At 53.6% G+C, this 24,603-nt stretch overlaps 1 protein-coding gene and 1 long non-coding RNA gene across 12 annotated transcripts in view; one reads left to right on the top strand and one right to left on the bottom strand.

Annotated features, from left to right (window-relative positions):
* CIPC (CLOCK interacting pacemaker) overlaps nucleotides 1-24,603 on the bottom strand; it is a 125,713-nt gene that overhangs the window by 76,202 nt on the left and 24,908 nt on the right. Inside the window, exon 1 of one of the 11 annotated variants that reach the window (XM_075330763.1) lies at nucleotides 2,098-2,175. The exons of the other annotated variants lie outside the window; for them this stretch is intronic. The gene's annotated coding sequence lies outside the window, so the exon portion shown is untranslated. Of the gene's footprint in view, nucleotides 1-2,097; nucleotides 2,176-24,603 lie in introns of those variants that run through there. 11 annotated transcript variants of the gene reach the window in all.
* Nucleotides 2,225-24,603, top strand: part of LOC142258375 (uncharacterized) — a 38,450-nt gene continuing 16,071 nt past the window's right edge. The window contains exons 1-2 of the long non-coding RNA XR_012727756.1: nucleotides 2,225-2,286; nucleotides 2,825-2,890. This is a non-coding gene — a long non-coding RNA (uncharacterized LOC142258375). The remainder of the gene's footprint in view (nucleotides 2,287-2,824; nucleotides 2,891-24,603) is intronic.

Here is a 24,603-nt window from a genome sequence, read left to right as displayed (position 1 = left end):
GCTGCTGTTCAGTAACGCTCCTGCCGTGTGCCGGGAAATACAAACGGAAAATACATAACTCAGGTGCGAAGATGTGAACAGGCCACAAGCAATACATTATCTACATACTATTAACTACAGCAACACAACCTCCAGATATGAAGAAGTTCATAATATATATTACACAGTACAGACCAAAAGTTTGGACACACCATCTCATTCAAAGAGTTTTCTTTATTTACATGACTCTGAAAATTGTAGATTCACATTGAAGGCATCAAAAGTATGAATTACCACATGTGGAATGAAATAGCAAATAAGTGTGAAATAACTGAAAATATGTCTTATATTCTAGGTTCTTCACAGTCGCCGCCTTTTGCTTTGATTACAGCTTTGCACACTCTTGGCATTCTCTTGATGAGCTTCACGAGGTAGTCACCGGAAATGGTTCTCACTTCACAGGTGCGCCCTGTCAGGTTTAATAAGTGGGATTTCTTGCCTTATAAATGGGGTTGGGACCATCAGTTGTGTTGTGCAGAAGTCTGGTGGATACAGCTGATAGTCCTACTGAATAGACTGTTAGAATTTGTATTATGGCAGGAAAAAAGCAGCTAAGTAAAGAAAAACGAGCGGCCATCATTACTTTAAGAAATGAGGGTCAGTCAGTCTGAAAAATTGGGAAAACTTTGAAAGTGTCCCCAAGTGCAGAGGCAAAAACCATCAAACGCTACAAAGAAACTGGCTCACATGAGGACCGCCCCAGGAAAGGAAGACCAAGTGTCACCTCTACTGCAGAGGATAAGTTTATCCGAGTCACCAGCCTCAGAAATCGCAGGTTAACAGCAGCTCAGATTAGAGACCAGTTCAATGCCACACAGAGTTCTAGCAGCAGAAACATCTCTAGAACAACTGTTAAGAGGAGACTTTGTGCAGCAGCCTTCATGGCAAAATAGCTGCTAGGAAACTACTGCTAAGGACAGGCAACAAGCAGAAGAGACTTGTTTGGACTAAAGAACACAAGGAATGGACATTAGACCAGTGGAAATCTGTGCTTTGGTCTGATGAGTCCAAATTTGAGATCTTTGGATCCAACCACCGTATCTTTGTAGAAAAGGTGAACGGATGGACTCTACATGCCTGGTTCCCACCGTGAGGCATGGTGGAGGAGGTGTGATTGTGTGGGGGTGCTTTGTTGGTGACACTGTTGGGGATTTAATCAAAATTGAAGGCATACTGAGCCAGCATGGCTACCACAGCATCTTGCAGCGGCGTGCTATTCCATCCGGTTTGCGTTTAGTTGGACCATCATTTATTTTTCAACAGGACAATGACCCCAAACACACCTCCAGGCTGTGTAAGGGCTATTTGATTAAGAAGGAGAGTGATGGGATGCTACGCCAGATCACCTGGCCTCCACAGTCACCAGACCTGAACCCAATCACGATGGTTTAGGGTGAGCTGGACCGCAGAGGGAAGGCAAAAGAGCCAACAAGTGCTTAGCATCTCTGGGAACTCCTTCAAGACTGTTGGAAAACCATTTCCGGGGACTAACTCTTGAAGTTCATCAAGAGAATGCCAGGAGTGCGCAAAGTAGTAATGAAAGCAAAAGGTGGCTACTGTGAAGAACCTAGAATAGAAGACATATTGTCAGTTGTGTCACACTTTTTTGTTAAGTATTTCATTCCACATGTGGTAATTCATAGTTTTGATACCTTCAATGTGAATCTACAATTTTCAGAGTCCTGAAAATAAAGAAAACTCTTTGAATGAGAAGGTGTGTCCAAACTTTTGGTCTGTACTGTATATATATATAAAAATAAATTTCTCTTCAGAACACCACAACAACACAACAATATACAGTGACAGTGAATTTTGGGCATCTCGTGCTAACAGTCCTTGTATACTGTTAGGCTATGTGCCCACGGGGACAGTGTCCTGCGGTTATATCCGCAGGAGCTCCCAGAAAACCACAGCACAACTTTGTCCGTTTCCATGCTGCGGTTTATTTGTGGAATGTCCTGCGGATATGCTGCGGTCATTGAGGATACAGTACCATGGCTTCGGCACTGCATCCTCAATGCAGAACAAGTGCTGAGTGATCGGGGAGTTTATACTTACCTCCATCACGCAGCACCTCACTTTCTGGCTGCCGTGTCTGTCAGTGTCTGCACTGTGCAGGAGGAGGTGGGCAGGCCTGCACGAGCTCTGGCTGTCACATGACCGGAGCTTGTGCAGGCCCTGCCCACCTGCTTCTTCCTGCTCCTGCGCACCGAGGGAAAGTGACTCGGGTGTCTGCTATCAAGGCAGGTAAGTATGGGACAAAGGCAGATTTCCGCAGATATTTACGCAGGAATAATTGACATGCAGTTATGTGCGGCTGCAGGATTTCCACAGCATATTCCGCAGCTGCACATACCGCAACATGGACACAGCACTACCCATGTCCCATAGGATAACATGGGGAGTGTCTGTACATGCTGAAACCTGCGGATTTATCTGGAAAATCCAGATAAATCCACAGGGTTTCCGCGGCAAAATCCGTAGGAGCAAGTTCCCGTGGACACACAGCCTAATACTGTAAACTGGTTATGTCCATGAAAGGAGAGGACCAAAAGTAAAAGTAAATAAAATACTTACAGTTTGGGAGCAGAGGCACAGAATAAAGACATGCAATCTGTGATTTCCCACAGAAAATCCTCATTCACACACAACAGACTTCCTTGCTCCGGTATCGATTACGAAATGTAAACGTCTATCCAAAGTGAAATTAATCATTGGGGTATAATCAGTAAAATAAAAGAAATAAATAATTGCTAATTACTTTTGGCAATATCTTGTCTTCCAGTTATCAGACAGTCACATCCTGTACCGGAGAACTACAAGACCCATGAGGCCGGTGATGGAACGGAAGGTAAGGTGAGCATACTATGTGTGCTTGTGCGTGTGTGTTTGTGCGTAATTGTGTGTGTTTGTGTGTGTGTGGAGTGGCACAATAGGGGACCAGGATGGGACATGTAACAAGTTGTGGAAGGAATTGTGTGCATTGTAATGATTCCTATGGGAAACCTTGCTCTGCTGAACGAGTAACTTGGTTTACAAGCAACTCCCAGAGCAGATTGTTGTCGGTAAGCGAGGTTGCACTGTATACATGATTCGCGTGTAATATACAGTAACGGGTCCAGCCTTCAGCGATCTGACATTTCAGAAGGATTATGGATTTATAAACTTCCTTTACAATCAGGAGTCTGAATGAATCCCAGAAACATCTGAAGTGTCAAAACCTACTCTACATTGTAAGCCCAGCATGAGTAATTGTACATTTAACACTGCCCGGTTTTCCTTCCCTCCGCTCTGCAGCCACGCAGCTCCTCTCTACAGATATGGGGCAGTGGTGTCTGTCTCTGCAGCTCCTCTCTACAGATATGGGGCAGTGGTGTGTTTCTGCAGCTCCTCTCTACAGATATGGGGCAGTGGTGTCTGTCTCTGCTCCAGCTCCTCTCTACAGATATGGGGCAGTGGTGTCTGTCTCTGCAGCTCCTCTCTACAGATATGGGGCAGTGGTGTCTGTCTCTGCAGCTCCTCTCTACAGCTATGGGGCAGTGGTGTCTGTCTCTGCAGCTCCTCTCTACAGATATGGGGCAGTGGTGTCTGTCTCTGCAGCTCCTTTCTACAGATATGGGGCAGTGGTGTGTCTCTGCAGCTCCTCTCTACAGATATGGGGCAGTGGTGTCTGTCTCTGCTCCAGCTCCTCTCTACAGATATGGGGCAGTGGTGTCTGTCTCTGCTCCAGCTCCTCTCTACAGATATGGGGCAGTGGTGTCTGTCTCTGCAGCTCCTCTCTACAGATATGGGGCAGTGGTGTCTGTGTCTGCAGCTCCTCTCTACAGATATGGGGCAGTGGTGTGTCTCTGCAGCTCCTCTCTACAGATATGGGGCAGTGGTGTCTGTCTCTGCAGCTCCTCTCTACAGATATGGGGCAGTGGTGTCTGTCTCTGCAGCTCCTCTCTACAGATATGGGGCAGTGGTGTCTGTCTCTGCTCCAGCTCCTCTCTACAGATATGGGACAGTGGTGTGTCTCTGCAGCTCCTTTCTACAGATATGGGGCAGTGGTGTCTGTCTCTGCAGCTCCTCTCTACAGATATGGGGCAGTGGTGTCTGTCTCTGCTCCAGCTCCTCTCTACAGATATGGGGCAGTGGTGTCTGTCTCTGCAGCTCCTCTCTACAGATATGGGGCAGTGGTGTCTGTCTCTGCAGCTCCTCTCTACAGATATGGGGCAGTGGTGTCTGTCTCTGCAGCTCCTCTCTACAGATATGGGGCAGTGGTGTCTGTCTCTGCAGCTCCTCTCTACAGATATGGGGCAGTGGTGTCTGTCTCTGCAGCTCCTCTCTACAGATATGGGGCAGTGGTGTCTGTCTCTGCAGCTCCTCTCTACAGATATGGGGCAGTGGTGTCTGTCTCTGCTCCAGCTCCTCTCTACAGATATGGGGCAGTGGTGTGTCTCTGCAGCTCCTCTCTACAGATATGGGGAAGTGGTGTCTGTCTCTGCAGCTCCTCTCTACAGATATGGGACAGTGGTGTGTCTCTGCAGCTCCTCTCTACAGATATGGGGCAGTGGTGTCTGTCTCTGCTCCAGCTCCTCTCTACAGATATGGGGCAGCAGTGTCTGTCTCTGCAGCTCCTCTCTACAGATATGGGGCAGCGGTGTCTGTCTCTGCAGCTCCTCTCTACAGATATGGGGCAGCGGTGTCTGTCTCTGCAGCTCCTCTCTACAGATATGGGGCAGCGGTGTCTGTCTCTGCAGCTCCTCTCTACAGATATGGGGCAGTGGTGTCTGTCTCTGCAGCTCCTCTCTACAGATATGGGGCAGTGGTGTCTGTCTCTGCTCCAGCTCCTCTCTACAGATATGGGACAGTGGTGTGTCTCTGCAGCTCCTCTCTACAGATATGGGGCAGTGGTGTCTGTGTCTGCAGCTCCTCTCTACAGCTATGGGGCAGTGGTGTCTGTCTCTGCAGCTCCTCTCTACAGATATGGGGCAGTGGTGTCTGTCTCTGCAGCTCCTCTCTACAGATATGGGGCAGTGGTGTCTGTCTCTGCTCCAGCTCCTCTCTACAGCTATGGGGCAGTGGTGTCTGTCTCTGCTCCAGCTCCTCTCTACAGATATGGAGCAGTGGTGTCTGTCTCTGCAGCTCCTCTCTACAGATATGGGGCAGTGGTGTCTGTCTCTGCTCCAGCTCCTCTCTACAGATATGGGGCAGTGGTGTCTGTCTCTGCAGCTCCTCTCTACAGATATGGGGCAGTGGTGTCTGTCTCTGCAGCTCCTCTCTACAGATATGGGGCAGTGGTGTCTGTCTCTGCTCCAGCTCCTCTCTACAGATATGGGACAGTGGTGTGTCTCTGCAGCTCCTCTCTACAGATATGGGGCAGTGGTGTCTGTCTCTGCAGCTCCTCTCTACAGATATGGGGCAGCGGTGTCTGTCTCTGCAGCTCCTCTCTACAGATATGGGGCAGCGGTGTCTGTCTCTGCAGCTCCTCTCTACAGATATGGGGCAGCGGTGTCTGTCTCTGCAGCTCCTCTCTACAGATATGGGGCAGTGGTGTCTGTCTCTGCAGCTCCTCTCTACAGATATGGGGCAGTGGTGTCTGTCTCTGCAGCTCCTCTCTACAGATATGGGGCAGTGGTGTCTGTCTCTGCAGCTCCTCTCTACAGATATGGGGCAGTGGTGTCTGTCTCTGCTCCAGCTCCTCTCTACAGATATGGGGCAGTGGTGTCTGTCTCTGCTCCAGCTCCTCTCTACAGATATGGGGCAGTGGTGTCTGTCTCTGCAGCTCCTCTCTACAGCTATGGGGCAGTGGTGTCTGTCTCTGCAGCTCCTCTCTACAGATATGGGGCAGTGGTGTCTGTCTCTGCAGCTCCTCTCTACAGATATGGGGCAGTGGTGTCTGTCTCTGCAGCTCCTCTCTACAGATATGGGGCAGTGGTGTCTGTCTCTGCAGCTCCTCTCTACAGATATGGGGCAGTGGTGTCTGTCTCTGCAGCTCCTCTCTACAGATATGGGGCAGTGGTGTCTGTCTCTGCAGCTCCTCTCTACAGATATGGGGCAGTGGTGTCTGTCTCTGCAGCTCCTCTCTACAGATATGGGGCAGTGGTGTCTGTCTCTGCAGCTCCTCTCTACAGATATGGGGCAGTGGTGTCTGTCTCTGCAGCTCCTCTCTACAGATATGGGGCAGTGGTGTCTGTCTCTGCAGCTCCTCTCTACAGATATGGGGCAGTGGTGTGTCTCTGCAGCTCCTCTCTACAGATATGGGGCAGTGGTGTGTCTCTGCAGCTCCTCTCTACAGATATGGGGCAGTGGTGTCTGTCTCTGCTCCAGCTCCTCTCTACAGATATGGGGCAGTGGTGTCTGTCTCTGCAGCTCCTCTCTACAGATATGGGGCAGTGGTGTCTGTCTCTGCTCCAGCTCCTCTCTACAGATATGGGGCAGTGGTGTCTGTCTCTGCAGCTCCTCTCTACAGATATGGGGCAGTGGTGTCTGTCTCTGCAGCTCCTCTCTACAGATATGGGGCAGTGGTGTCTGTCTCTGCTCCAGCTCCTCTCTACAGATATGGGGCAGTGGTGTCTGTCTCTGCAGCTCCTCTCTACAGATATGGGGCAGTGGTGTCTGTCTCTGCAGCTCCTCTCTACAGATATGGGGCAGTGGTGTCTGTCTCTGCTCCAGCTCCTCTCTACAGATATGTGGCAGTGGTGTCTGTCTCTGCAGCTCCTCTCTACAGATATGGGGCAGTGGTGTCTGTCTCTGCAGCTCCTCTCTACAGATATGGGGCAGTGGTGTCTGTCTCTGCTCCAGCTCCTCTCTACAGATATGGGGCAGTGGTGTCTGTCTCTGCAGCTCCTCTCTACAGATATGGGGCAGTGGTGTCTGTCTCTGCAGCTCCTCTCTACAGCTATGGGGCAGTGGTGTCTGTCTCTGCAGCTCCTCTCTACAGATATGGGGCAGTGGTGTCTGTCTCTGCAGCTCCTCTCTACAGATATGGGGCAGTGGTGTCTGTCTCTGCAGCTCCTCTCTACAGATATGGGGCAGTGGTGTCTGTCTCTGCAGCTCCTCTCTACAGATATGGGGCAGTGGTGTCTGTCTCTGCAGCCCCTCTCTACAGATATGGGGCAGTGGTGTCTGTCTCTGCAGCTCCTCTCTACAGATATGGGGCAGTGGTGTCTGTCTCTGCAGCTCCTCTCTACAGCTATGGGGCAGTGGTGTCTGTCTCTGCAGCTCCTCTCTACAGATATGGGGCAGTGGTGTCTGTCTCTGCAGCTCCTCTCTACAGATATGGGGCAGTGGTGTCTGTCTCTGCTCCAGCTCCTCTCTACAGATATGGGACAGTGGTGTGTCTCTGCAGCTCCTCTCTACAGATATGGGGCAGTGGTGTCTGTGTCTGCAGCTCCTCTCTACAGATATGGGGCAGTGGTGTCTGTCTCTGCTCCAGCTCCTCTCTACAGATATGGGGCAGTGGTGTCTGTCTCTGCAGCTCCTCTCTACAGATATGGGGCAGTGGTGTCTGTCTCTGCAGCTCCTCTCTACAGATATGGGGCAGTGGTGTCTGTCTCTGCAGCTCCTCTCTACAGATATGGGGCAGTGGTGTCCGTCTCTGCAGCTCCTCTCTACAGCTATGGGGCAGTGGTGTCTGTCTCTGCAGCTCCTCTCTACAGATATGGGGCAGTGGTGTCTGTCTCTGCAGCTCTTCTCTACAGATATGGGGCAGTGGTGTCTGTCTCTGCAGCTCCTCTCTACAGATATGGGGCAGTGGTGTCTGTCTCTGCAGCTCCTCTCTACAGATATGGGGCAGTGGTGTGTTTCTGCAGCTCCTCTCTACAGATATGGGGCAGTGGTGTCTGTCTCTGCTCCAGCTCCTCTCTACAGATATGGGGCAGTGGTGTCTGTCTCTGCAGCTCCTCTCTACAGATATGGGGCAGTGGTGTCTGTCTCTGCAGCTCCTCTCTACAGCTATGGGGCAGTGGTGTCTGTCTCTGCAGCTCCTCTCTACAGATATGGGGCAGTGGTGTCTGTCTCTGCAGCTCCTTTCTACAGATATGGGGCAGTGGTGTCTGTCTCTGCTCCAGCTCCTCTCTACAGATATGGGGCAGTGGTGTCTGTCTCTGCTCCAGCTCCTCTCTACAGATATGGGACAGTGGTGTGTCTCTGCAGCTCCTTTCTACAGATATGGGGCAGTGGTGTCTGTCTCTGCAGCTCCTCTCTACAGATATGGGGCAGTGGTGTCTGTCTCTGCTCCAGCTCCTCTCTACAGATATGGGGCAGTGGTGTCTGTCTCTGCAGCTCCTCTCCACAGATATGGGGCAGTGGTGTCTGTCTCTGCAGCTCCTCTCTACAGATATGGGGCAGCGGTGTCTGTCTCTGCAGCTCCTCTCTACAGATATGGGGCAGCGGTGTCTGTCTCTGCAGCTCCTCTCTACAGATATGGGGCAGCGGTGTCTGTATCTGCAGCTCCTCTCTACAGATATGGGGCAGTGGTGTCTGTCTCTGCTCCAGCTCCTCTCTACAGATATGGGGCAGTGGTGTCTGTCTCTGCAGCTCCTCTCTACAGATATGGGGCAGTGGTGTCTGTCTCTGCAGCTCCTCTCTACAGATATGGGGCAGTGGTGTGTCTCTGCAGCTCCTCTCTACAGATATGGGGCAGTGGTGTCTGTCTCTGCTCCAGCTCCTCTCTACAGATATGGGGCAGTGGTGTCTGTCTCTGCAGCTCCTCTCTACAGATATGGGGCAGTGGTGTCTGTGTCTGCAGCTCCTCTCTACAGATATGGGGCAGTGGTGTGTCTCTGCAGCTCCTCTCTACAGATATGGGGCAGTGGTGTCTGTCTCTGCAGCTCCTCTCTACAGATATGGGGCAGTGGTGTCTGTCTCTGCTCCAGCTCCTCTCTACAGATATGGGACAGTGGTGTGTCTCTGCAGCTCCTTTCTACAGATATGGGGCAGTGGTGTCTGTCTCTGCAGCTCCTCTCTACAGATATGGGGCAGTGGTGTCTGTCTCTGCTCCAGCTCCTCTCTACAGATATGGGGCAGTGGTGTCTGTCTCTGCAGCTCCTCTCCACAGATATGGGGCAGTGGTGTCTGTCTCTGCAGCTCCTCTCTACAGATATGGGGCAGCGGTGTCTGTCTCTGCAGCTCCTCTCTACAGATATGGGGCAGCGGTGTCTGTCTCTGCAGCTCCTCTCTACAGATATGGGGCAGCGGTGTCTGTATCTGCAGCTCCTCTCTACAGATATGGGGCAGTGGTGTCTGTCTCTGCTCCAGCTCCTCTCTACAGATATGGGGCAGTGGTGTCTGTCTCTGCAGCTCCTCTCTACAGATATGGGGCAGTGGTGTCTGTCTCTGCAGCTCCTCTCTACAGATATGGGGCAGTGGTGTGTCTCTGCAGCTCCTCTCTACAGATATGGGGCAGTGGTGTCTGTCTCTGCTCCAGCTCCTCTCTACAGATATGGGGCAGTGGTGTCTGTCTCTGCTCCAGCTCCTCTCTACAGATATGGGGCAGTGGTGTCTGTCTCTGCAGCTCCTCTCTACAGATATGGGGCAGTGGTGTGTCTCTGCAGCTCCTCTCTACAGATATGGGGCAGTGGTGTCTGTCTCTGCTCCAGCTCCTCTCTACAGATATGGGGCAGTGGTGTCTGTCTCTGCAGCTCCTCTCTACAGATATGGGGCAGTGGTGTCTGTCTCTGCAGCTCCTCTCTACAGATATGGGGCAGTGGTGTCTGTCTCTGCAGCTCCTCTCTACAGATATGGGGCAGTGGTGTCTGTCTCTGCAGCTCCTCTCTACAGATATGGGGCAGTGGTGTCTGTCTCTGCAGCTCCTCTCTACAGCTATGGGGCAGTGGTGTCTGTCTCTGCAGCTCCTCTCTACAGATATGGGGCAGTGGTGTCTGTCTCTGCAGCTCCTCTCTACAGATATGGGGCAGTGGTGTCTGTCTCTGCAGCTCCTCTCTACAGATATGGGGCAGTGGTGTCTGTCTCTGCTCCAGCTCCTCTCTACAGATATGGGACAGTGGTGTGTCTCTGCAGCTCCTCTCTACAGATATGGGGCAGTGGTGTCTGTGTCTGCAGCTCCTCTCTACAGATATGGGGCAGTGGTGTCTGTCTCTGCTCCAGCTCCTCTCTACAGATATGGGGCAGTGGTGTCTGTCTCTGCAGCTCCTCTCTACAGATATGGGGCAGTGGTGTCTGTCTCTGCAGCTCCTCTCTACAGATATGGGGCAGTGGTGTCTGTCTCTGCAGCTCCTCTCTACAGATATGGAGCAGTGGTGTCTGTCTCTGCAGCTCCTCTCTACAGATATGGAGCAGTGGTGTCTGTCTCTGCTCCAGCTCCTCTCTACAGATATGGGGCAGTGGTGTCTGTCTCTGCAGCTCCTCTCTACAGATATGGGGCAGTGGTGTCTGTCTCTGCAGCTCCTCTCTACAGATATGGGGCAGTGGTGTCTGTCTCTGCTCCAGCTCCTCTCTACAGATATGGGGCAGTGGTGTCTGTCTCTGCAGCTCCTCTCTACAGATATGGGGCAGTGGTGTCTGTCTCTGCTCCAGCTCCTCTCTACAGATATGGGGCAGTGGTGTCTGTCTCTGCAGCTCCTCTCTACAGATATGGGGCAGTGGTGTCTGTCTCTGCAGGTCCTCTCTACAGATATGGGGCAGTGGTGTCTGTCTCTGCAGCTCCTCTACAGATATGGGGCAGTGGTGTCTGTCTCTGCAGCTCCTCTCTACAGATATGGGGCAGCGGTGTCTGTCTCTGCAGCTCCTCTCTACAGATATGGGGCAGCAGTGTCTGTCTATGCAGCTCCTCTCTACAGATATGGGGCAGCGGTGTCTGTCTCTGCTCCAGCTCCTCTCTACAGATATGGGGCAGTGGTGTGTCTCTGCAGCTCCTCTCTACAGATATGGGGCAGTGGTGTCTGTCTCTGCAGCTCCTCTCTACAGATATGGGGCAGTGGTGTCTGTCTCTGCTCCAGCTCCTCTCTACAGATATGGGGCAGTGGTGTCTGTCTCTGCTCCAGCTCCTCTCTACAGATATGGGGCAGTGGTGTCTGTCTCTGCTCCAGCTCCTCTCTACAGATATGGGGCAGTGGTGTCTGTCTCTGCTCCAGCTCCTCTCTACAGATATGGGGCAGTGGTGTCTGTCTCTGCAGCTCCTCTCTACAGATATGGGGCAGTGGTGTGTCTCTGCAGCTCCTCTCTACAGATATGGGGCAGTGGTGTCTGTCTCTGCAGCTCCTCTCTACAGATATGGGGCAGTGGTGTCTGTCTCTGCTCCAGCTCCTCTCTACAGATATGGGGCAGTGGTGTCTGTCTCTGCTCCAGCTCCTCTCTACAGATATGGGGCAGTGGTGTCTGTCTCTGCTCCAGCTCCTCTCTACAGATATGGGGCAGTGGTGTCTGTCTCTGCAGCTCCTCTCTACAGATATGGGGCAGTGGTGTCTGTCTCTGCAGCTCCTCTCTACAGATATGGGGCAGTGGTGTCTGTCTCTGCTCCAGCTCCTCTCTACAGATATGGGACAGTGGTGTGTCTCTGCAGCTCCTCTCTACAGATATGGGGCAGTGGTGTCTGTGTCTGCAGCTCCTCTCTAGAGATATGGGGCAGTGGTGTCTGTGTCTGCAGCTCCTCTCTACAGATATGGGGCAGTGGTGTCTGTGTCTGCAGCTCCTCTCTACAGATATGGGGCAGTGGTGTCTGTCTCTGCTCCAGCTCCTCTCTACAGATATGGGGCAGTGGTGTCTGTCTCTGCAGCTCCTCTCTACAGCTATGGGGCAGTGGTGTGTCTCTGCAGCTCCTCTCTACAGATATGGGTCAGTGGTGTCTGTCTCTGCAGCTCCTCTCTACAGATATGGGGCAGTGGTGTCTGTCTCTGCAGCTCCTCTCTACAGATATGGGGCAGTGGTGTCTGTCTCTGCAGCTCCTCTCTACAGATATGGGGCAGTGGTGTCTGTCTCTGCTCCAGCTCCTCTCTACAGCTATGGGGCAGTGGTGTCTGTCTCTGCTCCAGCTCCTCTCTACAGATATGGAGCAGTGGTGTCTGTCTCTGCTCCAGCTCCTCTCTACAGATATGGGGCAGTGGTGTCTGTCTCTGCAGCTCCTCTCTACAGATATGGGACAGTGGTGTCTGTCTCTGCAGCTCCTCTCTACAGATATGGGGCAGTGGTGTCTGTCTCTGCAGCTCCTCTCTACAGATATGGGGCAGTGGTGTCTGTCTCTGTTCCAGCTCCTCTCTACAGATATGGGGCAGTGGTGTGTCTCTGCAGCTCCTCTCTACAGATATGGGGCAGTGGTGTCTGTGTCTGCAGCTCCTCTCTACAGATATGGGGCAGTGGTGTCTGTCTCTGCAGCTCCTCTCTACAGATATGGGGCAGTGGTGTCTGTCTCTGCAGCTCCTCTCTACAGATATGGGGCAGTGGTGTCTGTGTCTGCAGCTCCTCTCTACAGATATGGGGTAGTGGTGTCTGTCTCTGCAGCTCCTCTCTACAGATATGGGGCAGTGGTGTCTGTCTCTGCAGCTCCTCTCTACAGATATGGGGCAGTGGTGTCTGTCTCTGCAGCTCCTCTCTACAGATATGGGGCAGTGGTGTCTGTCTCTGCAGCTCCTCTCTACAGCTATGAGGCAGTGGTGTCTGTCTCTGCAGCTCCTCTCTACAGATATGGGGCAGTGGTGTCTGTCTCTGCTCCAGCTCCTCTCTACAGCTATGGGGCAGTGGTGTCTGTCTCTGCAGCTCCTCTCTACAGATATGGGGCAGTGGTGTCTGTCTCTGCAGCTCCTCTCTACAGATATGGGGCAGTGGTGTCTGTCTCTGCTCCAGCTCCTCTCTACAGATATGGGGCAGTGGTGTGTCTCTGCAGCTCCTCTCTACAGATATGGGGCAGTGGTGTCTGTGTCTGCAGCTCCTCTCTACAGATATGGGGCAGTGGTGTCTGTCTCTGCTCCAGCCCCTCTCTACAGATATGGGGCAGTGGTGTCTGTCTCTGCAGCTCCTCTCTACAGATATGGGGCAGTGGTGTCCGTCTCTGCAGCTCCTCTCTACAGATATGGGGCAGTGGTGTCTGTCTCTGCAGCTCCTCTCTACAGATATGGGGCAGTGGTGTCTGTCTCTGCAGCTCCTCTCTACAGATATGGGGCAGTGGTGTCTGTCTCTGCAGCTCCTCTCTACAGATATGGGGCAGTGGTGTCTGTCTCTGCAGCTCCTCTCTACAGATATGGGGCAGTGGTGTCTGTCTCTGCTCCAGCTCCTCTCTACAGATATGGGGCAGTGGTGTGTCTCTGCAGCTCCTCTCTACAGATATGGGGCAGTGGTGTCTGTCTCTGCAGCTCCTCTCTACAGATATGGGGCAGCAGTGTCTGTCTCTGCAGCTCCTCTCTACAGATATGGGGCAGTGGTGTCTGTCTCTGCATCTCCTCTCTACAGATATGGGGCAGTGGTGTCTGTCTCTGCAGCTCCTCTCTACAGATATGGGGCAGTGGTGTCTGTCTCTGCATCTCCTCTCTACAGATATGGGGCAGTGGTGTCTGTCTCTGCAGCTCCTCTCTACAGATATGGGGCAGTGGTGTCTGTCTCTGCTCCAGCTCCTCTCTACAGATATGGGGCAGTGGTGTCTGTCTCTGCAGCCCCTCTCTACAGATATGGGGCAGTGGTGTCTGTCTCTGCAGCTCCTCTCTACAGATATGGGGCAGTGGTGTCTGTGTCTGCAGGTCCTCTCTACAGATATGGGGCAGTGGTGTCTGTCTCTGCAGCTCCTCTCTACAGATATGGGGCAGCGGTGTCTGTCTCTGCAGCTCCTCTCTACAGATATGGGGCAGTGGTGTCTGTCTCTGCAGCTCCTCTCTACAGATATGGGGCAGTGGTGTCTGTCTCTGCAGCTCCTCTCTACAGATATGGGGCAGTGGTGTCTGTCTCTGCAGCTCCTCTCTACAGATATGGGGCAGTGGTGTCTGTCTCTGCAGCTCCTCTCTACAGATATGGGGCAGTGGTGTCTGTCTCTGCAGCTCCTCTCTACAGATATGGGGCAGTGGTGTCTGTCTCTGCAGCTCCTCTCTACAGATATGGGGCAGTGGTGTCTGTCTCTGCTCCAGCTCCTCTCTACAGACATGGGGCAGTGGTGTCTGTCTCTGCAGCTCCTCTCTACAGATATGGGTCAGTGGTGTCTGTCTCTGCAGCTCCTCTCTACAGATATGGGGCAGTGGTGTCTGTCTCTGCAGCTCCTCTCTACAGATATGGGGCAGTGGTGTCTGTCTCTGCAGCTCCTCTCTACAGATATGGGGCAGTGGTGTCTGTCTCTGCTCCAGCTCCTCTCTACAGCTATGGGGCAGTGGTGTCTGTCTCTGCTCCAGCTCCTCTCTACAGATATGGAGCAGTGGTGTCTGTCTCTGCTCCAGCTCCTCTCTACAGATATGGGGCAGTGGTGTCTGTCTCTGCAGCTCCTCTCTACAGATATGGGACAGTGGTGTCTGTCTCTGCAGCTCCTCTCTACAGATATGGGGCAGTGGTGTCTGTCTCTGCAGCTCCTCTCTACAGATATGGGGCAGTGGTGTCTGTCTCTGCTCCAGCTCCTCTCTACAGATATGGGGCAGTGGTGTGTCTCTGCAGCTCCTCTCTACAGATATGGGGCAGTGGTGTCTGTGTCTGCAGCTCCTCTCTACAGATATGGGGCAGTGGTGTCTGTCTCTGCAGCTCCTCTCTACAGATATGGGGCAGTGGTGTCTGTCTCTGCAGCTCCTCTCTACAGATATGGGGCAGTGGTGTCTGTCTCTGCAGCTCCTCTCTACAGATATGGGGCAGTGGTGTCTGTGTCTGCAGCTCCTCTCTACAGATATGGGGCAGTGGTGTCTGTCTCTGCAGCTCCTCTCTACAGATATGGGGCAGTGGTGTCTGTCTCTGCAGCTCCTCTCTACAGCTATGGGGCAGTGGTGTCTGTCTCTGCAGCTCCTCTCTACAGATATGGGGCAGTGGTGTCTGTCTCTGCTCCAGCTCCTCTCTACAGCTATGGGGCAGTGGTGTCTGTCTCTGCAGCTCCTCTCTACAGATATGGGGCAGTGGTGTCTGTCTCTGCAGCTCCTCTCTACAGATATGGGGCAGTGGTGTCTGTCTCTGCTCCAGCTCCTCTCTACAGATATGGGGCAGTGGTGTCTGTCTCTGCAGCTCCTCTCTACAGATATGGGGCAGTGGTGTCTGTCTCTGCAGCTCCTCTCTACAGATATGGGGCAGTGGTGTCTGTCTCTGCTCCAGCTCCTCTCTACAGATATGGGGCAGTGGTGTGTCTCTGCAGCTCCTCTCTACAGATATGGGGAAGTGGTGTGTGTCTCTGCAGCTCCTCTCTACAGATATGGGACAGTGGTGTGTCTCTGCAGCTCCTCTCTACAGATATGGGGCAGTGGTGTCTGTCTCTGCTCCAGCTCCTCTCTACAGATATGGGGCAGCAGTGTCTGTCTCTGCAGCTCCTCTCTACAGATATGGGGCAGCGGTGTCTGTCTCTGCAGCTCCTCTCTACAGATATGGGGCAGCGGTGTCTGTCTCTGCAGCTCCTCTCTACAGATATGGGGCAGCGGTGTCTGTCTCTGCAGCTCCTCTCTACAGATATGGGGCAGTGGTGTCTGTCTCTGCAGCTCCTCTCTACAGATATGGGGCAGTGGTGTCTGTCTCTGCTCCAGCTCCTCTCTACAGATATGGGGCAGTGGTGTGTCTCTGCAGCTCCTCTCTACAGATATGGGGCAGTGGTGTCTGTGTCTGCAGCTCCTCTCTACAGATATGGGGCAGTGGTGTCTGTCTCTGCAGCTCCTCTCTACAGATATGGGGCAGTGGTGTCTGTCTCTGCAGCTCCTCTCTACAGATATGGGGCAGTGGTGTCTGTCTCTGCAGCTCCTCTCTACAGATATGGGGCAGTGGTGTCTGTCTCTGCAGCTCCTCTCTACAGATATGGGGCAGTGGTGTCTGTGTCTGCAGCTCCTCTCTACAGATATGGGGCAGTGGTGTCTGTCTCTGCAGCTCCTCTCTACAGATATGGGGCAGTGGTGTCTGTCTCTGCAGCTCCTCTCTACAGCTATGGGGCAGTGGTGTCTGTCTCTGCAGCTCCTCTCTACAGATATGGGGCAGTGGTGTCTGTCTCTGCTCCAGCTCCTCTCTACAGCTATGGGGCAGTGGTGTCTGTCTCTGCAGCTCCTCTCTACAGATATGGGGCAGTGGTGTCTGTCTCTGCAGCTCCTCTCTACAGATATGGGGCAGTGGTGTCTGTCTCTGCTCCAGCTCCTCTCTACAGATATGGGGCAGTGGTGTGTCTCTGCAGCTCCTCTCTACAGATATGGGGCAGTGGTGTCTGTGTCTGCAGCTCCTCTCTACAGATATGGGGCAGTGGTGTCTGTCTCTGCTCCAGCCCCTCTCTACAGATATGGGGCAGTGGTGTCTGTCTCTGCAGCTCCTCTCTACAGATATGGGGCAGTGGTGTCTGTCTCTGCAGCTCCTCTCTACAGATATGGGGCAGTGGTGTCTGTCTCTGCAGCTCCTCTCTACAGATATGGGGCAGTGGTGTCTGTCTCTGCAGCTCCTCTCTACAGATATGGGGCAGTGGTGTCTGTCTCTGCAGCTCCTCTCTACAGATATGGGGCAGTGGTGTCTGTCTCTGCAGCTCCTCTCTACAGATATGGGGCAGTGGTGTCTGTCTCTGCTCCAGCTCCTCTCTACAGATATGGGGCAGTGGTGTGTCTCTGCAGCTCCTCTCTACAGATATGGGGAAGTGGTGTCTGTCTCTGCAGCTCCTCTCTACAGATATGGGACAGTGGTGTGTCTCTGCAGCTCCTCTCTACAGATATGGGGCAGTGGTGTCTGTCTCTGCTCCAGCTCCTCTCTACAGATATGGGGCAGCAGTGTCTGTCTCTGCAGCTCCTCTCTACAGATATGGGGCAGCGGTGTCTGTCTCTGCAGCTCCTCTCTACAGATATGGGGCAGCGGTGTCTGTCTCTGCAGCTCCTCTCTACAGATATGGGGCAGTGGTGTCTGTCTCTGCAGCTCCTCTCTACAGCTATGGGGCAGTGGTGTCTGTCTCTGCTCCAGCTCCTCTCTACAGATATGGGGCAGTGGTGTCTGTCTCTGCAGCTCCTCTCTACAGCTATGGGGCAGTGGTGTCTGTCTCTGCAGCTCCTCTCTACAGATATGGGTCAGTGGTGTCTGTCTCTGCAGCTCCTCTCTACAGATATGGGGCAGTGGTGTCTGTCTCTGCAGCTCCTCTCTACAGATATGGGGCAGTGGTGTCTGTCTCTGCTCCAGCTCCTCTCTACAGCTATGGGGCAGTGGTGTCTGTCTCTGCTCCAGCTCCTCTCTACAGATATGGAGCAGTGGTGTCTGTCTCTGCTCCAGCTCCTCTCTACAGATATGGGGCAGTGGTGTCTGTCTCTGCTCCAGCTCCTCTCTACAGATATGGGGCAGTGGTGTCTGTCTCTGCAGCTCCTCTCTACAGATATGGGGCAGTGGTGTCTGTCTCTGCTCCAGCTCCTCTCTACAGATATGGGGCAGTGGTGTCTGTCTCTGCAGCTCCTCTCTACAGATATGGGGCAGTGGTGTCTGTCTCTGCAGCTCCTCTCTACAGATATGGGGCAGTGGTGTCTGTCTCTGCTCCAGCTCCTCTCTACAGATATGGGGCAGTGGTGTCTGTCTCTGCAGCTCCTCTCTACAGATATGGGGCAGTGGTGTCTGTCTCTGCAGCTCCTCTCTACAGATATGGGGCAGTGGTGTCTGTCTCTGCAGCTCCTCTCTACAGATATGGGGCAGTGGTGTCTGTCTCTGCTCCAGCTCCTCTCTACAGCTATGGGGCAGTGGTGTCTGTCTCTGCTCCAGCTCCTCTCTACAGATATGGAGCAGTGGTGTCTGTCTCTGCTCCAGCTCCTCTCTACAGATATGGGGCAGTGGTGTCTGTCTCTGCTCCAGCTCCTCTCTACAGATATGGGGCAGTGGTGTCTGTCTCTGCAGCTCCTCTCTACAGATATGGGGCAGTGGTGTCTGTCTCTGCTCCAGCTCCTCTCTACAGATATGGGGCAGTGGTGTCTGTCTCTGCAGCTCCTCTCTACAGATATGGGGCAGTGGTGTCTGTCTCTGCAGCTCCTCTCTACAGATATGGGGCAGTGGTGTCTGTCTCTGCTCCAGCTCCTCTCTACAGATATGGGGCAGTGGTGTCTGTCTCTGCAGCTCCTCTCTACAGATATGGGGCAGTGGTGTCTGTCTCTGCAGCTCCTCTCTACAGATATGGGGCAGTGGTGTCTGTCTCTGCTCCAGCTCCTCTCTACAGATATGGGGCAGTGGTGTCTGTCTCTGCAGCTCCTCTCTACAGATATGGGGCAGTGGTGTCTGTCTCTGCAGCTCCTCTCTACAGCTATGGGGCAGTGGTGTCTGTCTCTGCAGCTCCTCTCTACAGATATGGGGCAGTGGTGTCTGTCTCTGCAGCTCCTCTCTACAGATATGGGGCAGTGGTGTCTGTCTCTGCAGCTCCTCTCTACAGATATGGGGCAGTGGTGTCTGTCTCTGCAGCTCCTCTCTACAGCTATGGGGCAGTGGTGTCTGTCTCTGCAGCTCCTCTCTACAGATATGGGGCAGTGGTGTCTGTCTCTGCAGCTCCTCTCTACAGATATGGGGCAGTGGTGTCTGTCTCTGCTCCAGCTCCTCTCTACAGATATGGGACAGTGGTGTGTCTCTGCAGCTCCTCTCTACAGATATGGGGCAGTGGTGTCTGTGTCTGCAGCTCCTCTCTACAGATATGGGGCAGTGGTGTCTGTCTCTGCTCCAGCTCCTCTCTACAGATATGGGGCAGTGGTGTCTGTCTCTGCAGCTCCTCTCTACAGATATGGGGCAGTGGTGTCTGTCTCTGCTCCAGCTCCTCTCTACAGATATGGGACAGTGGTGTCTGTCTCTGCAGCTCCTCTCTACAGATATGGGGCAGTGGTGTCTGTCTCTGCAGCTCCTCTCTACAGATATGGGGCAGTGGTGTCTGTCTCTGCAGCTCCTCTCTACAGATATGGGGCAGTGGTGTCTGTCTCTGCAGCTCCTCTCTACAGATATGGGGCAGTGGTGTCTGTCTCTGCAGCTCCTCTCTACAGCTATGGGGCAGTGGTGTCTGTCTCTGCAGCTCCTCTCTACAGATATGGGGCAGTGGTGTCTGTCTCTGCAGCTCTTCTCTACAGATATGGGGCAGTGGTGTCTGTCTCTGCAGCTCCTCTCTACAGATATGGGGCAGTGGTGTCTGTCTCTGCAGCTCCTCTCTACAGATATGGGGCAGTGGTGTGTTTCTGCAGCTCCTCTCTACAGATATGGGGCAGTGGTGTCTGTCTCTGCTCCAGCTCCTCTCTACAGATATGGGGCAGTGGTGTCTGTCTCTGCAGCTCCTCTCTACAGATATGGGGCAGTGGTGTCTGTCTCTGCAGCTCCTCTCTACAGATATGGGGCAGTGGTGTCTGTCTCTGCTCCAGCTCCTCTCTACAGATATGGGGCAGTGGTGTCTGTCTCTGCAGCCCCTCTCTACAGATATGGGGCAGTGGTGTCTGTCTCTGCAGCTCCTCTCTACAGATATGGGGCAGTGGTGTCTGTCTCTGCAGGTCCTCTCTACAGATATGGGGCAGTGGTGTCTGTCTCTGCAGCTCCTCTCTACAGATATGGGGCAGCGGTGTCTGTCTCTGCAGCTCCTCTCTACAGATATGGGGCAGTGGTGTCTGTCTCTGCAGCTCCTCTCTACAGATATGGGGCAGTGGTGTCTGTCTCTGCAGCTCCTCTCTACAGATATGGGGCAGTGGTGTCTGTCTCTGCAGCTCCTCTCTACAGATATGGGGCAGTGGTGTCTGTCTCTGCAGCTCCTCTCTACAGATATGGGGCAGTGGTGTCTGTCTCTGCAGCTCCTCTCTACAGATATGGGGCAGTGGTGTCTGTCTCTGCTCCAGCTCCTCTCTACAGACATGGGGCAGTGGTGTCTGTCTCTGCAGCTCCTCTCTACAGATATGGGTCAGTGGTGTCTGTCTCTGCAGCTCCTCTCTACAGATATGGGGCAGTGGTGTCTGTCTCTGCAGCTCCTCTCTACAGATATGGGGCAGTGGTGTCTGTCTCTGCAGCTCCTCTCTACAGATATGGGGCAGTGGTGTCTGTCTCTGCTCCAGCTCCTCTCTACAGATATGGAGCAGTGGTGTCTGTCTCTGCTCCAGCTCCTCTCTACAGATATGGGGCAGTGGTGTCTGTCTCTGCAGCTCCTCTCTACAGATATGGGACAGTGGTGTCTGTCTCTGCAGCTCCTCTCTACAGATATGGGGCAGTGGTGTCTGTCTCTGCAGCTCCTCTCTACAGATATGGGGCAGTGGTGTCTGTCTCTGCTCCAGCTCCTCTCTACAGATATGGGGCAGTGGTGTGTCTCTGCAGCTCCTCTCTACAGATATGGGGCAGTGGTGTCTGTGTCTGCAGCTCCTCTCTACAGATATGGGGCAGTGGTGTCTGTCTCTGCAGCTCCTCTCTACAGATATGGGGCAGTGGTGTCTGTCTCTGCAGCTCCTCTCTACAGATATGGGGCAGTGGTGTCTGTGTCTGCAGCTCCTCTCTACAGATATGGGGCAGTGGTGTCTGTCTCTGCAGCTCCTCTCTACAGATATGGGGCAGTGGTGTCTGTCTCTGCAGCTCCTCTCTACAGATATGGGGCAGTGGTGTCTGTCTCTGCAGCTCCTCTCTACAGCTATGGGGCAGTGGTGTCTGTCTCTGCAGCTCCTCTCTACAGATATGGGGCAGTGGTGTCTGTCTCTGCTCCAGCTCCTCTCTACAGCTATGGGGCAGTGGTGTCTGTCTCTGCAGCTCCTCTCTACAGATATGGGGCAGTGGTGTCTGTCTCTGCAGCTCCTCTCTACAGATATGGGGCAGTGGTGTCTGTCTCTGCTCCAGCTCCTCTCTACAGATATGGGGCAGTGGTGTGTCTCTGCAGCTCCTCTCTACAGATATGGGGCAGTGGTGTCTGTGTCTGCAGCTCCTCTCTACAGATATGGGGCAGTGGTGTCTGTCTCTGCTCCAGCCCCTCTCTACAGATATGGGGCAGTGGTGTCTGTCTCTGCAGCTCCTCTCTACAGATATGGGGCAGTGGTGTCTGTCTCTGCAGCTCCTCTCTACAGATATGGGGCAGTGGTGTCTGTCTCTGCAGCTCCTCTCTACAGATATGGGGCAGTGGTGTCTGTCTCTGCAGCTCCTCTCTACAGATATGGGGCAGTGGTGTCTGTCTCTGCAGCTCCTCTCTACAGATATGGGGCAGTGGTGTCTGTCTCTGCTCCAGCTCCTCTCTACAGATATGGGGCAGTGGTGTGTCTCTGCAGCTCCTCTCTACAGATATGGGGAAGTGGTGTCTGTCTCTGCAGCTCCTCTCTACAGATATGGGACAGTGGTGTGTCTCTGCAGCTCCTCTCTACAGATATGGGGCAGTGGTGTCTGTCTCTGCTCCAGCTCCTCTCTACAGATATGGGGCAGCAGTGTCTGTCTCTGCAGCTCCTCTCTACAGATATGGGGCAGCGGTGTCTGTCTCTGCAGCTCCTCTCTACAGATATGGGGCAGCGGTGTCTGTCTCTGCAGCTCCTCTCTACAGATATGGGGCAGCGGTGTCTGTCTCTGCAGCTCCTCTCTACAGATATGGGGCAGCGGTGTCTGTCTCTGCAGCTCCTCTCTACAGATATGGGGCAGTGGTGTCTGTCTCTGCAGCTCCTCTCTACAGATATGGGGCAGTGGTGTCTGTCTCTGCTCCAGCTCCTCTCTACAGATATGGGGCAGTGGTGTGTCTCTGCAGCTCCTCTCTACAGATATGGGGCAGTGGTGTCTGTGTCTGCAGCTCCTCTCTACAGATATGGGGCAGTGGTGTCTGTCTCTGCAGCTCCTCTCTACAGATATGGGGCAGTGGTGTCTGTCTCTGCAGCTCCTCTCTACAGATATGGGGCAGTGGTGTCTGTGTCTGCAGCTCCTCTCTACAGATATGGGGCAGTGGTGTCTGTGTCTGCAGCTCCTCTCTACAGATATGGGGCAGTGGTGTCTGTCTCTGCAGCTCCTCTCTACAGCTATGGGGCAGTGGTGTCTGTCTCTGCAGCTCCTCTCTACAGCTATGGGGCAGTGGTGTCTGTCTCTGCAGCTCCTCTCTACAGATATGGGGCAGTGGTGTCTGTCTCTGCTCCAGCTCCTCTCTACAGCTATGGGGCAGTGGTGTCTGTCTCTGCAGCTCCTCTCTACAGATATGGGGCAGTGGTGTCTGTCTCTGCAGCTCCTCTCTACAGATATGGGGCAGTGGTGTCTGTCTCTGCTCCAGCTCCTCTCTACAGATATGGGGCAGTGGTGTGTCTCTGCAGCTCCTCTCTACAGATATGGGGCAGTGGTGTCTGTGTCTGCAGCTCCTCTCTACAGATATGGGGCAGTGGTGTCTGTCTCTGCTCCAGCCCCTCTCTACAGATATGGGGCAGTGGTGTCTGTCTCTGCAGCTCCTCTCTACAGATATGGGGCAGTGGTGTCTGTCTCTGCAGCTCCTCTCTACAGATATGGGGCAGTGGTGTCTGTCTCTGCAGCTCCTCTCTACAGATATGGGGCAGTGGTGTCTGTCTCTGCAGCTCCTCTCTACAGATATGGGGCAGTGGTGTCTGTCTCTGCAGCTCCTCTCTACAGATATGGGGCAGTGGTGTCTGTCTCTGCAGCTCCTCTCTACAGATATGGGGCAGTGGTGTCTGTCTCTGCTCCAGCTCCTCTCTACAGATATGGGGCAGTGGTGTGTCTCTGCAGCTCCTCTCTACAGATATGGGGAAGTGGTGTCTGTCTCTGCAGCTCCTCTCTACAGATATGGGACAGTGGTGTGTCTCTGCAGCTCCTCTCTACAGATATGGGGCAGTGGTGTCTGTCTCTGCTCCAGCTCCTCTCTACAGATATGGGGCAGCAGTGTCTGTCTCTGCAGCTCCTCTCTACAGATATGGGGCAGCGGTGTCTGTCTCTGCAGCTCCTCTCTACAGATATGGGGCAGCGGTGTCTGTCTCTGCAGCTCCTCTCTACAGATATGGGGCAGTGGTGTCTGTCTCTGCAGCTCCTCTCTACAGATATGGGGCAGTGGTGTCTGTCTCTGCTCCAGCTCCTCTCTACAGATATGGGACAGTGGTGTGTCTCTGCAGCTCCTCTCTACAGATATGGGGCAGTGGTGTCTGTGTCTGCAGCTCCTCTCTACAGATATGGGGCAGTGGTGTCTGTCTCTGCTCCAGCTCCTCTCTACAGATATGGGGCAGTGGTGTCTGTCTCTGCAGCTCCTCTCTACAGCTATGGGGCAGTGGTGTCTGTCTCTGCAGCTCCTCTCTACAGATATGGGTCAGTGGTGTCTGTCTCTGCAGCTCCTCTCTACAGATATGGGGCAGTGGTGTCTGTCTCTGCAGCTCCTCTCTACAGATATGGGGCAGTGGTGTCTGTCTCTGCAGCTCCTCTCTACAGATATGGGGCAGTGGTGTCTGTCTCTGCTCCAGCTCCTCTCTACAGCTATGGGGCAGTGGTGTCTGTCTCTGCTCCAGCTCCTCTCTACAGATATGGAGCAGTGGTGTCTGTCTCTGCTCCAGCTCCTCTCTACAGATATGGGGCAGTGGTGTCTGTCTCTGCTCCAGCTCCTCTCTACAGATATGGGGCAGTGGTGTCTGTCTCTGCAGCTCCTCTCTACAGATATGGGGCAGTGGTGTCTGTCTCTGCTCCAGCTCCTCTCTACAGATATGGGGCAGTGGTGTCTGTCTCTGCAGCTCCTCTCTACAGATATGGGGCAGTGGTGTCTGTCTCTGCAGCTCCTCTCTACAGATATGGGGCAGTGGTGTCTGTCTCTGCTCCAGCTCCTCTCTACAGATATGGGGCAGTGGTGTGTCTCTGCAGCTCCTCTCTACAGATATGGGGCAGTGGTGTCTGTCTCTGCAGCTCCTCTCTACAGATATGGGGCAGTGGTGTCTGTCTCTGCAGCAACTCTCTACAGATATGGGGCAGTGGTGTCTGTCTCTGCAGCTCCTCTCTACAGATATGGGGCAGTGGTGTCTGTCTCTGCTCCAGCTCCTCTCTACAGATATGGGGCAGTGGTGTGTTTCTGCAGCTCCTCTCTACAGATATGGGGCAGTGGTGTCTGTCTCTGCTCCAGCTCCTCTCTACAGATATGGGGCAGTGGTGTCTGTCTCTGCAGCTCCTCTCTACAGATATGGGGCAGTGGTGTCTGTCTCTGCAGCTCCTCTCTACAGCTATGGGGCAGTGGTGTCTGTCTCTGCAGCTCCTCTCTACAGATATGGGGCAGTGGTGTCTGTCTCTGCAGCTCCTCTCTACAGATATGGGGCAGTGGTGTCTGTCTCTGCTCCAGCTCCTCTCTACAGATATGGGACAGTGGTGTGTCTCTGCAGCTCCTCTCTACAGATATGGGGCAGTGGTGTCTGTGTCTGCAGCTCCTCTCTACAGATATGGGGCAGTGGTGTCTGTCTCTGCTCCAGCTCCTCTCTACAGATATGGGGCAGTGGTGTCTGTCTCTGCAGCTCCTCTCTACAGATATGGGGCAGTGGTGTCTGTCTCTGCTCCAGCTCCTCTCTACAGATATGGGACAGTGGTGTCTGTCTCTGC

This window comes from Anomaloglossus baeobatrachus, chromosome 12 (assembly GCF_048569485.1).
Source record: "Anomaloglossus baeobatrachus isolate aAnoBae1 chromosome 12, aAnoBae1.hap1, whole genome shotgun sequence".
Taxonomy (NCBI): Eukaryota; Metazoa; Chordata; class Amphibia; order Anura; family Aromobatidae; genus Anomaloglossus; species Anomaloglossus baeobatrachus.
Note: the sequence above shows the minus strand (reverse complement) of the source record. Positions and strands in the feature narration are given on the sequence as shown.